The sequence below is a fragment of the Lissotriton helveticus genome, chromosome 7 (genome assembly GCF_964261635.1).
Source record: "Lissotriton helveticus chromosome 7, aLisHel1.1, whole genome shotgun sequence".
In the NCBI taxonomy this organism is placed as follows: Eukaryota; Metazoa; Chordata; class Amphibia; order Caudata; family Salamandridae; genus Lissotriton; species Lissotriton helveticus.
The window spans coordinates 1724241948-1724262247 of NC_136068.1; the positions used below are offsets into that span (position 1 = coordinate 1724241948).

The following is a 20300-nucleotide window of genomic DNA, read 5'->3' on the forward strand; positions in this document are numbered from 1 at the left end:
TGTGGTGTGTATTCGGCTAGAACCGGCCACGTCGCTCCTGGTCTACCTAGTGGACCGAGCCTGGTGATGTGATCATTATGTTTTAGGGCACCTTTAAACCAGAGCAGGTGCTCTTGGTATTTGAGTGGTATTTCCACCTCCTCGAAAGGGGTGTAATCATCCGGAGGTTCCTCTATCTTGTAATAATGGAACTCCTTTGTTACAGGGTTTGCTGCTGGAAAATTTATCCATGAATAGAATACCTCTGTCTGCCGATATGCGTGTGCCTCAATTACGAATATGACTGTACCACCTCTCGGTGTCAATCCATTTTCTATAAGTTTTAAAGTTATAGTTTTTCTTATGCTGACCGGGATGAGTATTGCATCCGGGTCTTGCTGCAGGAGATTTGTGTCTTCCTCTAGGAGTTGAGCTGCTATTCTAGCTGCCTCCTATCTTCTTCAGTTTCTGACATTTTACTGACAAGAAAGGTTTTTGTTGCAGATCAGGTTTTCACGGAAACAAAGATTAGATGCACAATATTTTTGGAACACTGTATCCTTCAACGCTGTATCCTTCAACGTTGAATAAACCAAAAACCATACATAGGAGTCTCCTCCTACTAAGTTTGGCGGATTTACCCTTTCACCCACTCCAGACGTCTTTGGAGTTTTATGGGAAAAAAGGGTCTGTGTGAAAAAGCACGACTGAGTTACTCTAATGTCTTGCGTTAGATTTATCGCCTATCCAAACCGTTGGGCGCCATGTAGTGTAGTTCCTATTTTCCCAATAGGCTCTGCGCATTGGCATAATATCTTCAATAGTATAGACGTAGGACTGTGGTTAACTAGGTCTTCTACTGACGATATTAGACTTAAAGTTATGTGTGCCAGCTAGCTCAGAGTTCACTAGAAACTTTCTCGATTAGGCAAGAAGGAGTTTAACCTCCCTGGATAGACAAGAAGGGATTTAGTTTCTGACAACCATAGAACATGACAACTTTGCTCTCCCCTAATCAAGAGTATATCTCTAGAGTCGTGTGAAAACAAAAGACAACTTATTTTACTCAGTCAGTACGTGCATTCTTAGTTTCACCAGTTTGTAGAGAAATAAGAGATGGGCGTGGTTCAATAAAAAGATGTTATTTATTGATCAGTCTCTTTTCTCATACAAGAGAAATGAATCGCTATTATTGCAATACGTATAGTTAAGTAAAGTGCATACAGTAAAAACAGAATTATAAAATAATACTGTAAAAGCATTTATATGGTTTCTTAGCCATATGATACTAAAATGGATAAAAGATATACATACATATATACATTGACTAATCGTACTCAACTGGTGCTTCTAACTACGCCTACCCCGGTGTACCTGACCTAAGCCTAATACTTGGGAGGGAGTAAGTAAGTAGCAGTTTAAGTTAAGTTTGCTTTGCCAAGAATCTGACTCAAGAATTCTCTGTAAGGGGTTAGTCAGTTCAGTACCTGGGATTTGGAAGGCTGGAGGGTTGGTATCTCTGTCTCAGGACTCGATATCCCAGTTACCCGCGAGGGCGGCTGGAAACGCCGGAGGCTGGATTTCTCGGCAGGAGAAAAGGCAGCGTCTCTCTCTCAGCGCGTCAAAAGGGAGGGGCAGCGTCCGTGGGCTTTTTCTGCATCAGCTGTGCTCTCCGGCAAGTAGCGCTGCTCCAAGCTTGTCACCACCGTGTCTTAGCTTAGGGCAACGTCAGTATATTTATACCTGAAAGGTGCCGTGTTTGACGTAAGGATGGACATAAGACGTCAGCAAGAATGTCATAAGGACTGGTCGTTCTTACATTCTTTGCAGGAGTTCTCGAGCGAAATCAAAACAATGGTCGCGGGGATTTCCCAGGTCTGTTGGAGGTTTGATTTGTTTTGAGAACTCGGTGTGCTTCTCTAGGGGGCTGAAGGGATAGTGCTTGCTTAATGTGACAGCATGTGCTATGACCTAATCTGAAGACGGGTTTCTGTGCCGTTGTATGGACATTAGTGAATTAATAACCGGACAAGGGTCAGAAATAGGAGTATCAATATAGGTACCTAGAAAAACACACTACACTAATTCCTAACTATAACCTATGGTTTTTTCAGTGGATATATATATATGCACTGGAAAACTAAACACCCACTTCCTTTACAAAGAAATGGAAAGTTTGCATCTCTGCAACCTCTCTAATTTTTCACCTTAGTCATCTTCCACTCAATCAACACAACAACCACAAATACACACACCTACTTGCTACCATTCTTGCCTGAGCTCATCAATTATTATTCTTTAATTAAAATTCAAAGTGCAAGCCCTTTATTCAGCCTTCTTTGTAACTACTACCCATGAATAGCAGTGGGTAATTTGCAAACTTCCGTCCTTTCTTGCGTCTTTTCTACCACACACTGCGGCAGGTTTACAAGCCCCTTGCGCCTCTTTTGCATCATTTTTCCCACAACCTTGTAAATCTGCCCAACTGTGTGTACTTTATGCACTAGCTTTCTTCCTTATATGTGGTACTAGTTTCTCTTGCTCCCACTGCGGAATCCAACACCCTATCTGTGTAATGACCTGGAAATCCAAAGATCCACTTCACTGACAATGCAGTGGGTAAGTTGCGTCTCTCCAACTTTTCTTATTTTTCACGTTTTTTATCTTCCACTCAATCTACACATCATCCACACATACACACATACACACATCTAATTGCTGTAATCCTTAGCTGTGATTATCAACTATTCTTCTATTTTATATTCATATTCAAAGTGCAAGCTCTTTATGGAGCCTTTTTGTTGTAACTACCGTTCCAGGAATTCTGCTCACACACATAACTGTGAATAAAGACTTAGGACCTCAGTGAATTACGGTGTACCAAAACCCACCTTACTACACAAACCCCCTACCAGACTAGCAATCAGTGACTCATTGGTTCTTCGCCCTAGAGCAAAAACACCAATGACTAGTCAACCCAGAACATGCGACTTAGATTACATGAAGTAACGTGGATAACAAGAACACTCTTTCAATATAGTCTTACATCAGTCTAAAACAAGATGTAAATAAAGACACATACAACTTTGAAATGTTTATTTCTAACGCCATAATCTCATGCACAGTACCTTAGAAAATACAACCAAACATATTATCAGGAACAAGGTTTTCAGCATTGTTACTATTCTATGAAATACAAACGGAAAAAGCATCCTATAATGCTAAAGGTAAACAAATTTAAAATATACCTACATTTCACCCTCCCTACCTAGCAGATTAGTTTATAACTACAGAAAGTCTCATAGGATTACATGGGCAGACCCATACCTCTGGCAGTAGTGGATCACATTCAGTGCTCCACAAACTGTCAAGATATGAATGTTCTCCAACTGTGTGTAACTTTGCCTCCACAATGCATTATGATACGCGCAAGTATCAGAGGTGGCCACAGCTGCATATGTATTATGGCTCGAACGTGCGAGGATCATTCTAAATAACAGACTCAGTATTCAAGGAAAATCGAAACGATAATCCATAAACTGCTCTCACTATACACACAAAACTAGCGAGGCAGTTTACAAACCTAGCATACCAAATTATTCTCATATAAAGCAAAATACTCAGCCTTCTCTAAACAATATCACAAGTACGTGTCGTGTGCAAAGCAGAGCACAAAAGCAAAAATAGCGTGTAAGCTTCTAATAAACCCATGCTAACTTAACAGGGTGTGAGTGCAAGGCTCAGCCCCACGGCACCCTTTCTTGATCAAAGCACGTGATATAAACGTGGGCGAATTAGGAACGCAGAGTCCAAGCCTAAAAAGCAGAGTCAAGTTCACATTTCCAAAAAAAAGTTATTCGCTCTTTGATAGAAAGCAGTAGCTAAATAATAAAGAAAACGTTGAAAATTCAAAGAGTCTTAATCCAACAGCGTGTAAGCACAGTATGTAGCAACAGCCTCCAACAGGAAGTCATTGTTCTCATCTGAAAACATTTTATCCATCCAATTCAATAGTGGGAATGAATATACATGTTCCTCAACAACCGGAGACTGTATCACCATCAGAGGAAAACTCGGTTCATCTACAATGTAACTGCTTGTCAAGAACTCAAGCGCCGCTGTAAAAACATTCCAACGTCCCATTATTCCATGTGTCGCTGCTAAGGCCATAATCCCGCCGCCAGAACAGAGCACGTCATGAACCACTAAGGGGCTCATCAGCTGGTCATAATCCGCGTTGGGAGACACCGTACTGCAGAGACACAAATCCAGGGCCCAGTCGAAATCGCAGCTCAGGCAATGGAACACAGGTTGAACGCATGTGAAAAAGGAAAATCGAAACGATAATCCATAAGCTGCACTCAATGTAGCCAAAGGCAGCGCTCCATAATAACTAATCATTCGGTTGCGAAGCAGCAACAGCCGGGACATATTGTCGTCTGTTCCAGGATGTGCATCCATATTTATGTAAACAAATTAATAAAAGCACACCGGCAACTAATGCGAGTATTAAGCACAATCCACCAAAGATGCTGGGAAAAATCGAATGAAAAAATCCCAAAAAGACACCAAATATACTTTCTACAGAAGTCACAAGGCCACTGTTTCTAACTTTAAAAAAGTAAGGTAACCCCATAGTCAAGGACACATTAAAGATACTCTAAATTAACTCCCCAAAATTCAAGAGCATGTCTGTATTTAATAAATCATGCACTTCTGTGTAGCTTTTTGCTACATGAAGGACAAATGTTTCTGTACCAGATATAAGAGCGACCTCTTTTTGAGACAATAGCTCTCTTATACGACTCATTTGGTTGACTCTGCTTTCAAGGTCGAACTCGACAGCCAGATGGAAACATCCAGCTTCCCATGCAGAGGAGTTAACACAACTTTTTTTTAATAAAACCACACGCTCAGTTACCGTAATCATGTAAGCGATGCCTGCTAACATTGCACAACAATCTCCATTATTTCAACGTAAATAACTCCCGTTTCCAGTAAACTGAACGTTGTTATGATAGCAGGTGTCGGACAACCTTTCAAAACTCAGTCCAAATTAGGCGCATCTTGTATACAAGAGCCATGCAATTGTATGTGTCTACAAATTAAGGAGTGATCTGGTACTATTATGCAATCCTCGCCATTCACATAGACTTCTTTTCCCTCCCTCAGACACCTATACGTACATGGTAATAACCAAGCTTCATGCAGATAAGCACTCCCTAAACATCCATATCTGCCTATAGCATAGTATTTCATGCAAACCTCAAACTTAACCAGGTTAAAAAATGTGTGTTATGATACTGTGGATAAGCTACACACCTGAATTGGATCTCCAATGAGTGACCACTTCTAACTATTCTCATAGCGCGCCCTGTGCTCTGATTTGACAGTGAGAGAATGATCGCACCATAGTTTGTACTGCTAATCATTCTCAGCATACGCTACGAATACCCTTTGACGCTACACGTCGCATCAAAGCTTCCGTGTGACGTCATGTGCGGCGCCCCGTACAAAAAAGACGCAAATGTTTTTAACTGTTTAAAAACATATATTCATGTATTTAATGAACATACTAACAGAAGACTTAATCTAGGATAATTATGGAATAATTTTGTTTTAAGTTTTAAAAATCCTATATAACTTCTATATTGTATGAGTGCAGCTGCGTGCCCCTTGGCCTGGTACCCTAGACTCCACCACGCCCGGACCCGGTTCATAAGCACGCGTGATCGTCACCACAAAACGATTAGCACGCATATCGCTTTTCCACACATGTTTTTACAACTAGTATGAATTTACCACACATGATAAACGCATAATCTTAATAATGTTTTTTTGTTGACCAACACGTGTTGTAATGCCTGTGCCTTACATCCTTCAAATTAGTTTCTAGGTATACGTGTGACCAAGTCTGATAAGATCGGAGGCCAAGGTCAAACACCGTGGTATCTGTGACACGAAACCTCATCGATCACAGAGAAAATATGCGCAGGGTAAAATGAAAGTAACAGGTATAATAAAAATAATGGAGGAAAACTACAAAAATGGCAGTTGGACGGAGTATGTAATTAACGTTTGGCGCCTCGACACTACATTTCAAATAAATATACATACAATATGTTTATTAATATATTACAAAAGTATACCACCAGATGACACACATGACCCGGGAAAAGAAAGCGGCAAATGTAATACCTAAAATCAGGAGAGGTTTGCTTGGCGAACTTGAAAAAAAAGAAAAAAAAGTGCACTTGCAAACAAGGCTGCGCATGCGTAGAGAGTACAACTGATGCAGGAAAAAAACCGGAAAGTTTTACATACTGTCATGGATATATAGCTCTAAAAATTTCCCCCGGAATTTGCCCCCCGACACCTAATGAATAAAACGGACTTCTAGTTTCTTTTCCCTTTTCCACTGTATACGAGTACCATACGCGTACGGCGTCATTTTTTATTTAAAAGAAAAAAAATTGACTCTAAAAATCCATGTACGACCCCCTGAGCAAGCCTAGAGAGTCAGGATATTTCTACCCTGCACCCTTTCCTTATTTCTCAACTTTGTTTTACACTTTTTTTGTGACTCGCTTCTAGCGACGAGCAAAATGGCTGCCAACACTTCCTGGTTTGCAGTGTTCACAGACAGTTGGCATCCAATCAGCATGCAGCTCGTGCTCGTAATATACAATATGTTTATTAATATATTACAAAAGTATAGCACCAGATGACACACACCACCCGGGAAAAGAAAGCGGCAAATTTAATACCTAAAATCAGGAGAGGTTTGCTTGGCAAACTTGAAGAAAAAGAAAAAAAGTGCACTGGCAAACAAGGCTGCGCATGCGTAGAGAGTACAACTGATGCAGGGAAAAACACGGAAAGTTTTTCATACTGTCATAGAAATATAGCTCTAAAAATTGCCCCCGTAATTTGCCCCCCCCAGGACCTAATGAACAAAACGGACTTCTAGTTTTTTTTCACCTTTTCCACCTCGTACAAGTGCTGCATGAGTACCCTGCCATTTTAAAAATTGAGCCTAAAGAGCCATGTACCACCCCCCTGACCAAGACTATAGGGTCAGAATATTTCTACCCTGCCCCCTTTCCTTATTTCTCAACTTTGTTTTACTGTTTTCTTGTGACTCGGCTCTCGCGACAAACAAGATGGCTGCCAACATTTCCTGTTTTGGAGTATTGACAACCAATCAGCATGCAGCTCCTGCTCGTAATTGTACATATTTCCGTACGCGTACGCCGAGATTTTTCTTTTTTTTTTTTTTAAGTAAAAAAGAGCCTAAACATTCATGTACGACCCCCTGAGCAAGCGTAAAGGGTCAGAATGTTTCTAGCCTCCCCCCTTCCCTTATTTCTCAACTTTGTTTTACTGTTTTCTTGTGACTCGGTTCTACCGAGGCACAACATGGCCACCAACACTTCCTGGTTTCGAGTGTTGACAGACAGTTCACAGCCAATCAGCATGCAGCTCGCGCTCGTAATTGAACAGATCTCCGTCCGCTTGTAGAACTCTGTCTCTAGATTTTGCTATGATTTTACTTGTAATTTTCTCAGAAACTACTGAATGGATTTACACCATTTAACAAAAAGCACAATTTGTGAACCGAACGCTACCTCTCTGCCACATTTGGTGTAATTCCGTTCAGCCGTTCGGGGTGTAGCCCTGGCTAAAGGTCCCTATGGAAAATTGCATGGGGAAAACATGTTTTGCGACCCCCCTTTTTTCTCAACCCCCACTTGACGAATCAACCCCAAACTTTCAGGGAAGGAGCGGATCCGAGCAGGCCATTTTCTTTGAGACATTCACGAAGATTCGTCCACCGACGCCAAAGTTATTCCAAATAGAATTTTGTGGATTTTCTATGGAAAGTAGGTCCTAACTATAACTACCTACTGGCGACCGCCAGTAGGTAATATAAAAAAATTATTTAACAAGGATAGAAATGCAGTGTCTTGTAGCCATGACGGGACCCTTTTGGTTCCTGATGGAATTCCGTAGAACTGTGAAGTTAAGCGTTCATTGTGGTGAATCGAGTTCATGTTTAGAATGTTGAGTTCGCAGTTGCATGCAGAGCAATAAAATGGTGTAAGGCCAAGAAGATCCGTGTGTGGCATATTCATTTATGAGTGCGCAGGCTGGGGAGGATTCTACACGTGAGTAAATGGAGATTTTCGCACGGGGCAAAAATGTACATGCTACTCACAAATAGCCCTTAAGTTATGTAGTGTTATGCTATTTAGAGGAAAACTATAGGATCACATTATTTGTTTGCTTGCAATTGCATAACTTGCTGAACTACATATAACCAACCTATAATGCTCTCATGACACTTGGGAAGAAAATATATTGTGGCACAACTCAACTTGGGCATACTGCTACCTTTATTAATAACACTCAAAAACTTCAGTTTGGGGGCAACCTACTCTCCAGTGTTGTCATTCTTTATAATCCTGAAATGAAATGTATTGGAGTTTTTTTGAGTTGTATTAATAACTCGACAAAATTGCTCATGATTTCTTTTCAAGTTTTCAGGCTAAAGCAAGTGCACTCTCATAGCATTGCTCTTAACCTTTCAATGTTTCAGAGAGTAACCTTGAGGATGGAATGCTTCTCATACCCTGTGCTTAATTTGTAAAAAAAGAAGTGCAGGTGCTGAAAATTTTGCCAAGGAGGCCACAGCTCACTTCTTCCTCGGGTGAGCACCACTTTCAACACTCTCACTGCCTTAGTCTCTATCTTCTAACCATGATCTGTTGCCTGTCCCCTAAGTCTTTGCTCTAAGAGTCTAGCCTCTCACCTTCTAATTGTTTGCTATCATCTTTGTCACACCTGGTGGGTTACCTTATTCCCTGTATTTCAGATTTTTCCTCTATTCATTCTAGCCCTGCCCCTTTTCCTCTTTACTTTTATCCATGCTCTGCTCTCTCCCCTCGATCTTAGCTCTTTACTATCACTCTTCTAACAGTGATAAGTGTGTCACCGTTTTATCATTTGTCTGCTTTTTTTCATCTGTCCTGTCCTCTACATCCTTTCATTCTATCTTCTCTCTTCTTAATGCTTTCTTCTTCATGCTGCTTTTTCTTTGTATCTGATTTGCTCTCTTTTTCTTCTACTTAGCTCCGTCTTATCTCTCTCCTCTCCTTTCCTTGTTTCTTTCTCCTCTTTACTCCTGCTCTCACTCTCATCTATAACACTGCTGCTGCCTGTGACCCCTGTCATCAGCCTGTACATGTCCCTGCTCTTTTGAACTCTGTTTTCCTATTGTCATTCCTAAAGAAGTGGAAGATGGTATGTTTTACTTTCTTACCTACACCGAGTACAAAGACAAAATGTACACCAAATGAAAATGCTTTTTTTGCATATATTAATCAGTGCGGTATGACTGGGTTTATTGCGGAACAGACGGCTGCTCGAGCATAGCAAGTGATGTCACTGCTAATGCTGCCTGTAATTAGTAGGTCTAGGGATGGTGACGGCAACGGCATCCACTGCTCAGCTTGCCTTGACCCTGCCTGCTACAGCACAGGCATTGTCCCCAGCCGTAATACTGCCAATGCCGGTAAGTATGGCTGTGGTGCCTACTTGACTTACGGCAGCTCAGCAATTACCATGCTGGGGTGCAGCGCACAGATTCTACAGGTGACATCATGGCGCACAAAAGTTGAGTTGGACCACAGCCACATCGAGCACGTTGAGGATAGCAGCAATGCAGGGCTGCAGGATATGCTACTCTGGGTATGCAGCAAGTCCACACTTACTTTTGTTTATTCTTCCTCAAGAGCCCTCACTCCCAAGTTCTAAATGTGCTCTAATAGCTTCTTTGCCTCTGTTCCGTCATGAGCCAGCCCCCAGCTACAATTATCCAATGGGAGGCTTAGGCTCAGGCAGTGGCAGGGTGCAGTAGACTCGGGGAATAGAATGCAAGCAATAGTTTGGCGATGACTTCTCGGATTTGTGATCGGCGTGATGAAATCATCACTAACGTGGTGATACACAATCATGCCTGCCTGGACAGGCTATGCTGGCCTGTCTATAATCATTTACCAGCCAGTCACCAAGCAAAGTATGTTATTCTTTTTATTTTGAATTTGAACAATTAATATTGAGACCACCACCGGCAGGGTCAGAAATTGTAGCCCCGGCCCTGTGAAAGAAGTGTCGGTGCTGAGAACCTGAAAACACCTGATAAATTAAGCACTGCTCATACCTGAAGAAGGCTTTGATCTGCATTGGATGGTCAGACCACAAAAGGGGACATTTGCTTTACTACAATGATGGTAAAATTAGGTTTGGGCCCTCCATAGGAGAATGCCACTAGTCTAGTGCTGATGTCTGACAGCATTCTTTGTTGGAATGTTTAAGCCTCTGAGCATCCATGTTACCAGTCCTTGTGGATGCTGCTTGGGCGAGGGACTAGCCGTGTCTGTATTACTTCTGCTAATAACTAAACAACGTAACCTCCAACAAGCAGCCCTTCTCTTCATGAAGCCTTCCTAATTGTACAATTTATGTCCATCTGACAGGATCTGAGGTCATCATAGGACATAGTACCACCCAAGAAACTACTGCTACTGCGGGGTTTTGAATTCGAATATTGCCATTCTATACCCATTTACAATGCTTTGTGCCCCCAAAGATACGTAACATTAACTAGAACAGTACTTCCTTACTTACTCCAAAATGCCTTTTGTGAATAGCCCCACTGTTTTTTTCATTAATTCATCTTTCTATTTGTAATTTTACTTGGTGGGAAGAAATGTAATATCTGAACAAGACCTGGTTGAGCTGGTAGGAACTCAAGTCACATAAGTAGCATTTGCACCAAGCACTGCACTCAAGTTAGAGAACTGACAAACACGGAAAAGTTAATTCATTTGTTCTATGGACAGATGACATGCTTGACCCACATAAAATCTATGAGACAGACATCAATGGACACGAAGGACAGGGGTCCCACCTAAACTAGAGGTGAGACTGTTGAGTTGTATCTAGAGAACATAAGAAGACAAGCATCTCAAATCGTCCTCCTAAGGAAATCAATCAGTGCAACATGCACAGAAACAATACTGAAAAGAGTCTGCATAGTTGCATTGAACAATAGAAGTAATGTCAGCTTTACAAACTGGAGATGACACTTATACTGTCAAGCAATTGTCTAACACTTTCATTGAGGTGCTTCGCTGTGCATTTTTCACCATGGGCAACTGTTGTGAACACAGGAAACAGAATACTTCATTTTGATTTGGTTGTAAAGACACCCAGGCTAGGCAACCAGACAGAGTGTGCGGGACGTGAGGCAGTGCTGGAAGCCAGACATCTGACTAGGCTCAAAACTGGTTAAATAGAAAACAAGAGATCCATACATTGACTTAGGTCAAGAAGAAAAGAGATACAAATCAGAATAATGTACACAACAGGAAACTACCAGGATCTGCCAGTGTACAGCCCTCTAGCCTACAGCGCTTATTCTTCAACGATTTTATGGCAGCCACCATTATATGCGAATGTGGTTCCTGGTCACCCACACTCGTGGCCACCCCTCTTAGGCAGTTTCGGCCCTGAGGACCCCTTCCCCCCAGGGCCTGGCCTCTATTCTGGGTGACCTGTGGGGAAAGCCTGAAGGCCCCTGCGGTCCCTACCAGCTCCCCACGTACAGTGGGAGCCAGCATTGCTTTTAGACATATGGAGCTGCTGGAAAAACAGCTTCACGTGAATAAAAGCAATTCTGCTCCATTTCAAGTAAGCAAGGGCATTTGTATTCCAGCTCTCAGGAATCCTGCTGTGTAGGACTTAAAGGAGGCACCAGGAGGTATTCTTTGCCCCCAAGGTCCCTCAGGAGTAAGGTGAACTTCATCCCTGAAGATGTCTTTGGTCTGCATTGGATGGTCAGACATTTGTTTTACTACAATGATGATGAAATTAGGTTTGGGCCCTCCATAAGAGATTGCCACTAGTCTAGTGCTGATGTCTGACAGCATTCTTTGTTGGAATCAATACGAAAGGAATAGGCAACAGGAGGGGTAGTTGTCCCCAAGGATTACCTCCAGTAAGTCCACATAGCAGGATTGCCAAGAGGTCTTTGAAGGCCACGCCCCTTTCTCCACCACTCTGCAAACACAGCTCCTGGTGCACTGCTGGTTGGGGGATGAAGTTCACTTTACTCCATAGGGACCTTGGGGGGCAAAGAAGACCTCCTGTTACCAACTGTAAGTCCCACACAGATGGATTGCTAAGAGGTTGTCGGAGGCCACTGCTCCTTTGTCCACCACTCTGCAAACACGACTCGTGGCACACTACTGGTTGGGGGAAGAAGTCCACTTTAATCCTGAGGCCCTCTGGAGTAAAGTGGAATTCATTCCCCAACCAGTACTGTGCCAGGAGGTGCGTTTGCAGAGTGGTGGAGAAAGGAGGTATTGCCTCCGACAACATTTTAGCAATCCCGCTGTGAGGGGGTTACTGAAGGTAACAGGAGGAGTTGTACCTTCCACATGTCTATGAGTCCCCCTCCTTCATTATAACCCTGCATGCCCCTGGGATTTGGACACCTGTGGGCTACATAAAAAATACATGCTGGAGCCAGCGCATCTTTTTTAAAAAAAAATGTGCTGTGGGTACACCTGAGAATTAATGGCAAAATTACACTTGACAAAAAACTTTTTACCCCAGCACGATCCTATGGGCCCCCCCCACCATATCTGTGGGGGCTAGGGGGGGGGAGTCAGGGTATTCCTACCCTGCCCCCTTTTCATTATTTGTTTACTTTTTTTGTGAGACTCAGCTTCAAGTCGAGTCCCAAGACAGCTGACGACACTTCCTGGTTGAAGAATTGGCAGTAAATCAAATAATAATAATAATAATAATAATAGACAGGTTTATAAAGCGCCTGGTTACGCTCAACGGCGTGTCCCCACGCTATGGTGGGTGGTAGCGGCAGAACCCTCGCAACTTAACACAGCACCAGTCTACCGAACAAAAAGATGAGTTTTAAGTCTGCCCCTAAATCTAGACTCTGAAGGTTCTAGGCGCAGTTCCAGCGGGAGTTTGTTCCAGCTTTTCGCAGCCAGGAACCTGAAGGACCTGCCCCCCATGCGAGCCTTTCTCACTCTGGGGATCTTCAATAACCCAGAGCCAGCAGATCTCAATGCACGGGGCGGCTCATAGCGAGTAATAAGGTCCTGTAATGGCACCGGTGCCTTACAGCCCATGATGCGGTGGCACGTACATAGAGCCTTGAACTCAATTCTACTCCTCACCAGCAGCTAATGAAGAGCTCGAAGCGCTGCCTTCGAGGACGATCTCCTAGGCAACCTCAAGACCAGGCGGGCCGCGGCGTTCTGTAACACCTGGAGACGGTCAAGGCTCCTTTCTGTGGCCCCCAGATAGAGGAGATTGCCATAGTCCAATCGTGCTGTTACCAGGGCATGCACCAGCGTCCTTCGGGCCTCTGTGGGTAGGAGCTCAAGAACCTTCCACAGACCCTTCAGGACACCAAATCACACCCCCACCACTCTGTTAATATGAGGCCTAAATGTCAGGTCAGTATCAAGCCAGATACCAAGATTTTTGGCTTCCTGACAAGGTGTCGGTGCCAACCCCAGGTAGGGTGGCCACCATGCTGAATTCCACACAGACGGGCCCCCCTCACCACGAGCACCTCTGTCTTGCTGCCGTTCAGCCTCAGGCAGTTGGAGGACATCCAGGCTGCAAGCTCCTGCATGCAAGCTCTGAAACTGTCCGCAGCAAGACCTGGCGCGTGTGATAGGGAGATGACCAACTGCGTGTCATCAGCATTGGACACTATGCGCAGCCCATGGCCCTCCACAATGGTAGCCACCGGGGAGACATACAGGTTGAATAGGGTTGGGCTCAGGGACGAACCCTGTGGAACGCCTTGACCCAAGTTGACCACTCTGGAATAGCAGTCCCCCTGCCTAACCTGAAAACCCCTATCTACCAGGAAGGACTGGATCCATTTCAGTGCAGCGCCTGAGATCCCGCCTTCATTCAGACACTGTAGCAAGGTGGAATGTGCTACAGTGTCGAAAGCTGCGCTAAGGTCCAGCAGAATCAGGGCCATGGTTTGGCCCTCATCCACCCCCTGTCTAATGGTCTCAACTGCCGTGAGTAGGGCGACTCGGTGGAGTGTCGAGGCCGGAATCCAAACTGAGTGGCATGAAGGAGGGCCGCCTCCTCCACAAATTCCATCAGCTGGATATTCACGCCCTTCTCCGCTACTTTGGCCATATAGGGTAGGAGTGATATGGGGCAGAGGTTCTCCAATTTCTCAAAGCTGATGTTCGGCTACTTTTGTAGGGGGAGTACTACCACCTGTTTCCACCCTATGGGTACAGTGTGAGTCCTAAAAGATACATCCAACAGATACCTAATATAGGGCTCCAGGATCACCAGGCTTTCAACGAGCCGTTTGGGTGATGCAGGATCCCTCGGGGAGCCAGACTTTACCGATCTGCAGATCTGTATGAGCGCCTCCGGAGGGGGGGTAGTGAGGTTAACTAAACCATACTGTCCCCTAGCTTCCCCCGTAGCTTCAACAAACTCAGAACCTGTTGTGGTTTGGACAGGGAAGGATAGATAGATATTTGAGACTTTTTCCGCAAAGTAGTCCGCAATACAGTTGCACGAATCCCGCGAGCAATCCCCCTGTACCACGGAGGATTTAGCTACCGAGATAGATTTATACATTTTGAACAGTTCCTTCGCGGAATTCTCCGCCTCCCTAATCCTCTCTGCATAGTAGGCTGCTTTCGATTTCCTAATCAACCCATGGTAAGCCCGCCTCTTCACTAAGTACTCCTGTCTGGTTTGACTCGAAAAGGCCACCCTCCACTGCCTCTCCGTGTGCTTACATTCCGACTTTGCCAACCGCAGCCCATCATTGTACCACGGAGCCCTTCTATGTGTGCGGCGACCCGACTTGACCAAACAGAGTGGGGCAGTGCAGTCCAGCGCATCTATGATACGCTTGTCGAGGTTACTACTGGCTGTTTCCACATCCAGCCCACCCGGCCTCCCTCCTTTAGTGAGTGCCTCGTCAAAACTCGTCTGAGAGATTTTACCCACTTCCGGCTGGGATAGTTAAGGGGTGCCTGTTCCCATATCCTAGCACCCGGCATCTGCACCACGAAAGGCACAAGAAGATGGTCTGTCCAGGGCACCGGGATATTGGGTTTGGTCTCTACATTCCCCCAGTTAGCGAATATCGGGTCCAGTAAATGGCCCTGCGGGTGAGTGGGGGCCTTCACTCTCTGTTCCAACTGGAGTGCCTGCAATTCTTGACAAAGCCCTGCAGCCCCTCTATCCAAGGGATCGTCCAAGTGCATGTTCAAATCCCCTAGCACAAGGAACTTATCTCTTCGAAGAGCGGCTTCGGTAATTCCCTCTACCAGGCTGTCTACAAACCTGGAGTGGGGACCCGGAGGCCTATAAATCAAAATACCCTTCACAGTGGTACCACCATTTACCCTAATGGTAAAGGCCCCTGCCTCACTGTCCGTAATGGTCATATGCTCCATTTGACAGGTAAGCGGTTGCTTGAATGCAATGGCAATGCCTCCGCCCCGCCGATGGGCCTGTCTAGCCTGGTCATCAGATACCCCTCTGGTAAGGCCTCAATGACATCTGGATCGGAGTCCGCGTCTAGCCATGTTTCTGTAAGAAACAGGAGATCCAGTTGTTTTTCCGTGAGCAGGTCACAGATGTCTAGCCTGTGTTTGCGCAGGGATCTAACATTAAGCAGCCCGCAGTTAAGACTGGGGTGCTCCTGCTTGTCCTCTCCTCCTGTGCTACAAGCATACTGACAGTGTTTACAACTCACATTCTCCTCCACTCTTATGTGATGTAGGCACGGGTTAGAATTAAAAATGCGGAGGCTTAGGAGTTGATCCCTGCTCCACACCGTACGGACTCCCATCGGACCAGGGGTTTGGGTCCTGGCCCACGCCCGGCCGCGGACGCTGCGCTCGTCCGCTGCGCTGCAGAGCAGACATCCGCCTTTTAACACCCCCAGTGCCTCGCAACACTAGAGCGCTGCCCGTCCTCCCCCGCACACCGGAAGTGGCTGGCTCGGACCTACCACGCCCTCTGCTCGAACGGTGCTAGTCACCGCCGTTAGAACGGGGCAGGTAGGAAGGAAACGAGACCAGCCCCACCGTGCCAAGCTGCTGCCTTCAGGTAGGAGACCTCTGCAGAAAAGCGGTGCCACCCGCAGATGTTTAGAATGCCTCTGGGGTGAGTGCCAGAAGACCTCTGCAGTCGGGATGAGCACAAATGAATAAAACAGTAACAATCACGGAGGCAGCCTAATCGCTCTCCTCCCTCTGTTCCCCTCGTAGTTAAAACCAGTTTAAAAAAAACCTCACAGGTCGCGCTGGCGCCGTAAGCAGCTGGGACACTGCCACTGTCCACTCACCACCACGGGGGCCCGGGATCCAATGCCTTTTAACACCCCCAGCGCCTCGCAACACTAGAGCGCTGCCCGTCCTCCCCCGCGCACCGGAAGTGGCTGGCTCGGACCTACCACGCCCTCTGCTCGAACGGTGCTTGTCATCGGCGTCAGAACGGGGCGGGTAGGAAGGAAACGAGACCAGCCCCCCTGTGCCAAGCTGCTGCCTTCAGGTAGGAGACCTCGGCAGAACAGCGGTGCCACCCGCAGATGTTTAGAATGCCTCTGGGGTGACTGCCAGAAGACCTCTGCAGTCGGGATGAGCACAAATGAATAAAACAAACAACAATCACGGAGGGAGCCTAATCGCTCTCCTCCCTCTGTTCCCCTCGTAGTTAAAACCAGTTTAAAAACAAATCACAGGTCGCGCTGGCGCCGTAAGCAGCTGGGACACTGCCACTGTCCACTCACCACCACAGGGGCCCGGGATCCAATGCCTTTTAACACCGCCAGCGTCTCGCAACACTAGAGCGCTGCCCGTCCTCCCCCGCGCACCGGAAGTGGCTGGCTCGGACCTACCACGCCCTCTGCTCGAACGGTGCTAGTCACTGGCGTCAGAACGGGGCGGGTAGGAAGGAAACGAGACCAGCCCCCTTGTGCCAAGCTGCTGCCTTTAGGTAGGAGACCTCGGCAGAACAGTGGTGCCACCCGCAGATGTTTAGAATGCCTCCGGGGTGACTGCCAGAAGACCTCTGCAGTCGGGATGAGCATAAATGAATAAAACAAACAACAATCACGGAGGGAGCCTAATCGCTCTCCTCCCTCTGTTCCCCTCGTAGTTAAAACCAGTTTAAAAACAAATCACAGGTCGCGCTGGCGCCGTAAGCAGCTGTGACACTGCCACTGTCCACTCACCACCACGGGGGCGCGGGATCCAATGCCTTTTAACATCTCCAGCACCTCGCAACACTAGAGCGCTGCCCGTCCTCCCCCGCGCACCGGAAGTGGCTGGCTCGGCCCTACCACAGCCTCTGCTCGGACGGTGCTAGTCACCGGTGTCAGAACGGGGAGGGTAGGAAGGAAACGAGACCAGCCCCCCTGTGCCAAGCTGCTGCCTTCAGGTAGGAGACCTCGGCAGAACAGCGGTGCCACCCGCAGATGTTTAGAATGCCTCCGGGGTGACTGCCAGAAGACCTCTGCAGTCGGGATGAGCACAAATGAATAAAACAAACAACAATCACGGAGGGAGCGTAATCGCTCTCCTCCCTCTGTTCCCCTCGTAGTTAAAACCAGTTTAAAAACAAATCACAGGTCGCGCTGGCGCCGTAAGCAGCTGGGACACTGCCACTGTCCACTCACCACCACATATATGTATATTTTTGATACGTGTTTAAATATGTTTATAACTAATAATGGACGGCATTGACTTTCTATATTTTGTATTATATAGAAATTATAGTAGGATCCGCGAGTCTACTGCAAGGATTCACGTCTCCAGATATCTATATTTTTTAACCTATAGTAAACTTAACTATCTCTCAAATTAATGAACAGATCTACACCAATTCACAAAAAGGATATTTTCTGGACCAGCATCTAGCTTTTGGTGCAATTCCATTCAGCGGTTCAGGCTTAGTTGTGTTGAAAAAATAGAAATAATAAGGGGAAAACTGTTTTGGGACCCCACTTTTTTCTTGGCCCACGCTTGACGAATCGCCACAAGACTTTCAACACAGCAGCTCGACCAGCAAGGACTGACTGACTGAGGGTATTTATAAAGCGCACTAATGCCAAGGCGTCTTGGCACTGGGGTGAAGTGACTGAAACATAACAATTGACATATTTAGGGTTGGGAAAAAAGCCATGTTTTGATTTTTTTCCTAAAGACCGATCTGTTTGGTAACCTTCTCAAGTGCACAGGAAGCGAGTTCCAAAGTTTGGATGCCAGGAAAGAGAACCGTTTTCCTCCACACCTTACTCTTTTTTACTTGGGGAGTTGTAACAGGCCAAGAGTGGCTGATTTTAGAGACCATGAAGGGAGGTAAACGGAAAACAAGGATTGCACATCCGCATCCCCACTACCAAACAAGGCTTTGTGCACCACACAAAGCGTCTTAAAATCGGCACGTCGTCGAACTGGGAGCCAGTGAAGCTGTTTTATAGCTTTCGAAAGGGAGCAAGGGGAAGTTCTTTGAAAATTTCGTTAAGATTCTTCAAGCGGCGCCAAAGTTATTGGCAAAACAAAAAATGCTTATCCTATGAAAACTTTGGCCCTGACTTTAACTACCTACTATATATAGAGAGATGGAGAGTTCGACATATAAGAAGTGGACTATAGTAAACCTATACTTTCCTACATCTGCTTACCACCAGGATATTGTGGCAGTTGATATTGTGGCTAGAATATATTTGTAGTAAAATATTTTTGGACACAATGTTGGCATAGAACTCTGTGGGACTGTTGCCATTTGTAATGCCAGATTATGACTTGAGGTGTTATGAGTTTATGGGAATATCATCTGGATTTTGGTGTTCAATGCACCAAATCTGCATGATACTGTAAATATCATATGTTTTCCCCTGCTAAATTTAGCATATTTGACCTACCAAAAGTTTACGAGTGTTGGGTTATTTAAAGCATACTGTATATATCTGATGCATTAAATAAAACCAAAGTTGTAATTTCATCCTTAGCTGTTGTGACTTGCGAGTAAGCAATGACTGGACCCTTTTGATTCCTGATGAACTCAGTAGAGCTGTGAACTAAGTATTCAGGTGTGGTGAATAGAGTTCATGTTCAGAGCGATGACTTTGAGTTCACAGTTACATGCAGAGCAATAAGGGAGTGTAAGACCAAGCTCTCTGTGTGATGTAGTCGTTTACGAGTACCCAGGCTGGGGAGGACACAACAACTGGCAATGAGATAAGGGATATTTAGCCAAAAGATCGTCAGTGTCTCCTGCAGAGTTTTCTGTGGTCCATCAAACTACTCGTGCATGCCACACATACCTCAGTCAAAGTGATGATCAACATTTGGCGTATGTGGAGTCATGGTGCCACTACAGCCAGTGTGAAGCATTTGAAGATAACGAAAGCCTTACTAAGAAGTTTACTCATCGTTGGCCAATAACCTGCTAGTAAGGCCATGAAAGAGGTACTGCACTATTACACAACACTGAGCTGTACAGCATACAGTACGACAAACAGGTACAGAGAAGCGCTAAAGGCAGTGATAGATGAGTGCAAAAAAGTGCTAAATGAGGGAACATTTCTAATGCAAAGAAATGCTAAAAGACAGTAACAATCAGGTACAGAAAATGCAATGAGCAGCATCAGCCAGGTGCAAGAGAATGCTATGAGTAGAAGCAGATAAATACAGAGAAACGTTAGATGCTCTGATAATCAGAAATATATAGAATACAATCATGCTTACCAGAAAACCATCTGACCTCAGCACCAGTTGTTGCAACCCAACTAGAAGCACAGGGGTTGTTCTTGCGAGGCTGGTTGATCACGCCGGACTGACTGAAAGGCTGTGAGTGTCATTCAGAATAGTGAACTTTTTCAATTGCTGCTGAAAGGAGTGCAGAATATAGCACTGACACCTTCTTGAAACCACCGCCTCCCTTCAATGCCAAAATATTGGTGACAGGTGGACTGCCTGGATTGAAATGTTTGATGATTTCAATGATGCACTGAAAGAAACAGATAACAAAAAGACAGTCAAATACCTACAAAATCTTGTTGGTGAAGGAGTAAAGAAACTTCCGGGAAATGACGAAGTCACATACTGTCAATTCAAAGAAGCGATAAAACTCAAGTTCAATCCAATGCCGGATGTCGATTACGAAATATATATCTTCAGTCAGGAACAACAGAAAGCTGGTGAAGCAATTAACCAATT

General features: G+C 45.3%; 1 long non-coding RNA gene across 1 annotated transcript in view; it reads right to left on the reverse strand.

Moving 5' to 3' along the window:
- The window catches only part of LOC144767647 (uncharacterized), an 82233-nt gene extending 62149 nt beyond the window's left edge, over positions 1-20084 (reverse strand). The window contains exon 1 of the long non-coding RNA XR_013598295.1: positions 19830-20084. This is a non-coding gene — a long non-coding RNA (uncharacterized LOC144767647). The remainder of the gene's footprint in view (positions 1-19829) is intronic.
- Between the last annotated feature and the right edge of the window lie 216 nt (positions 20085-20300).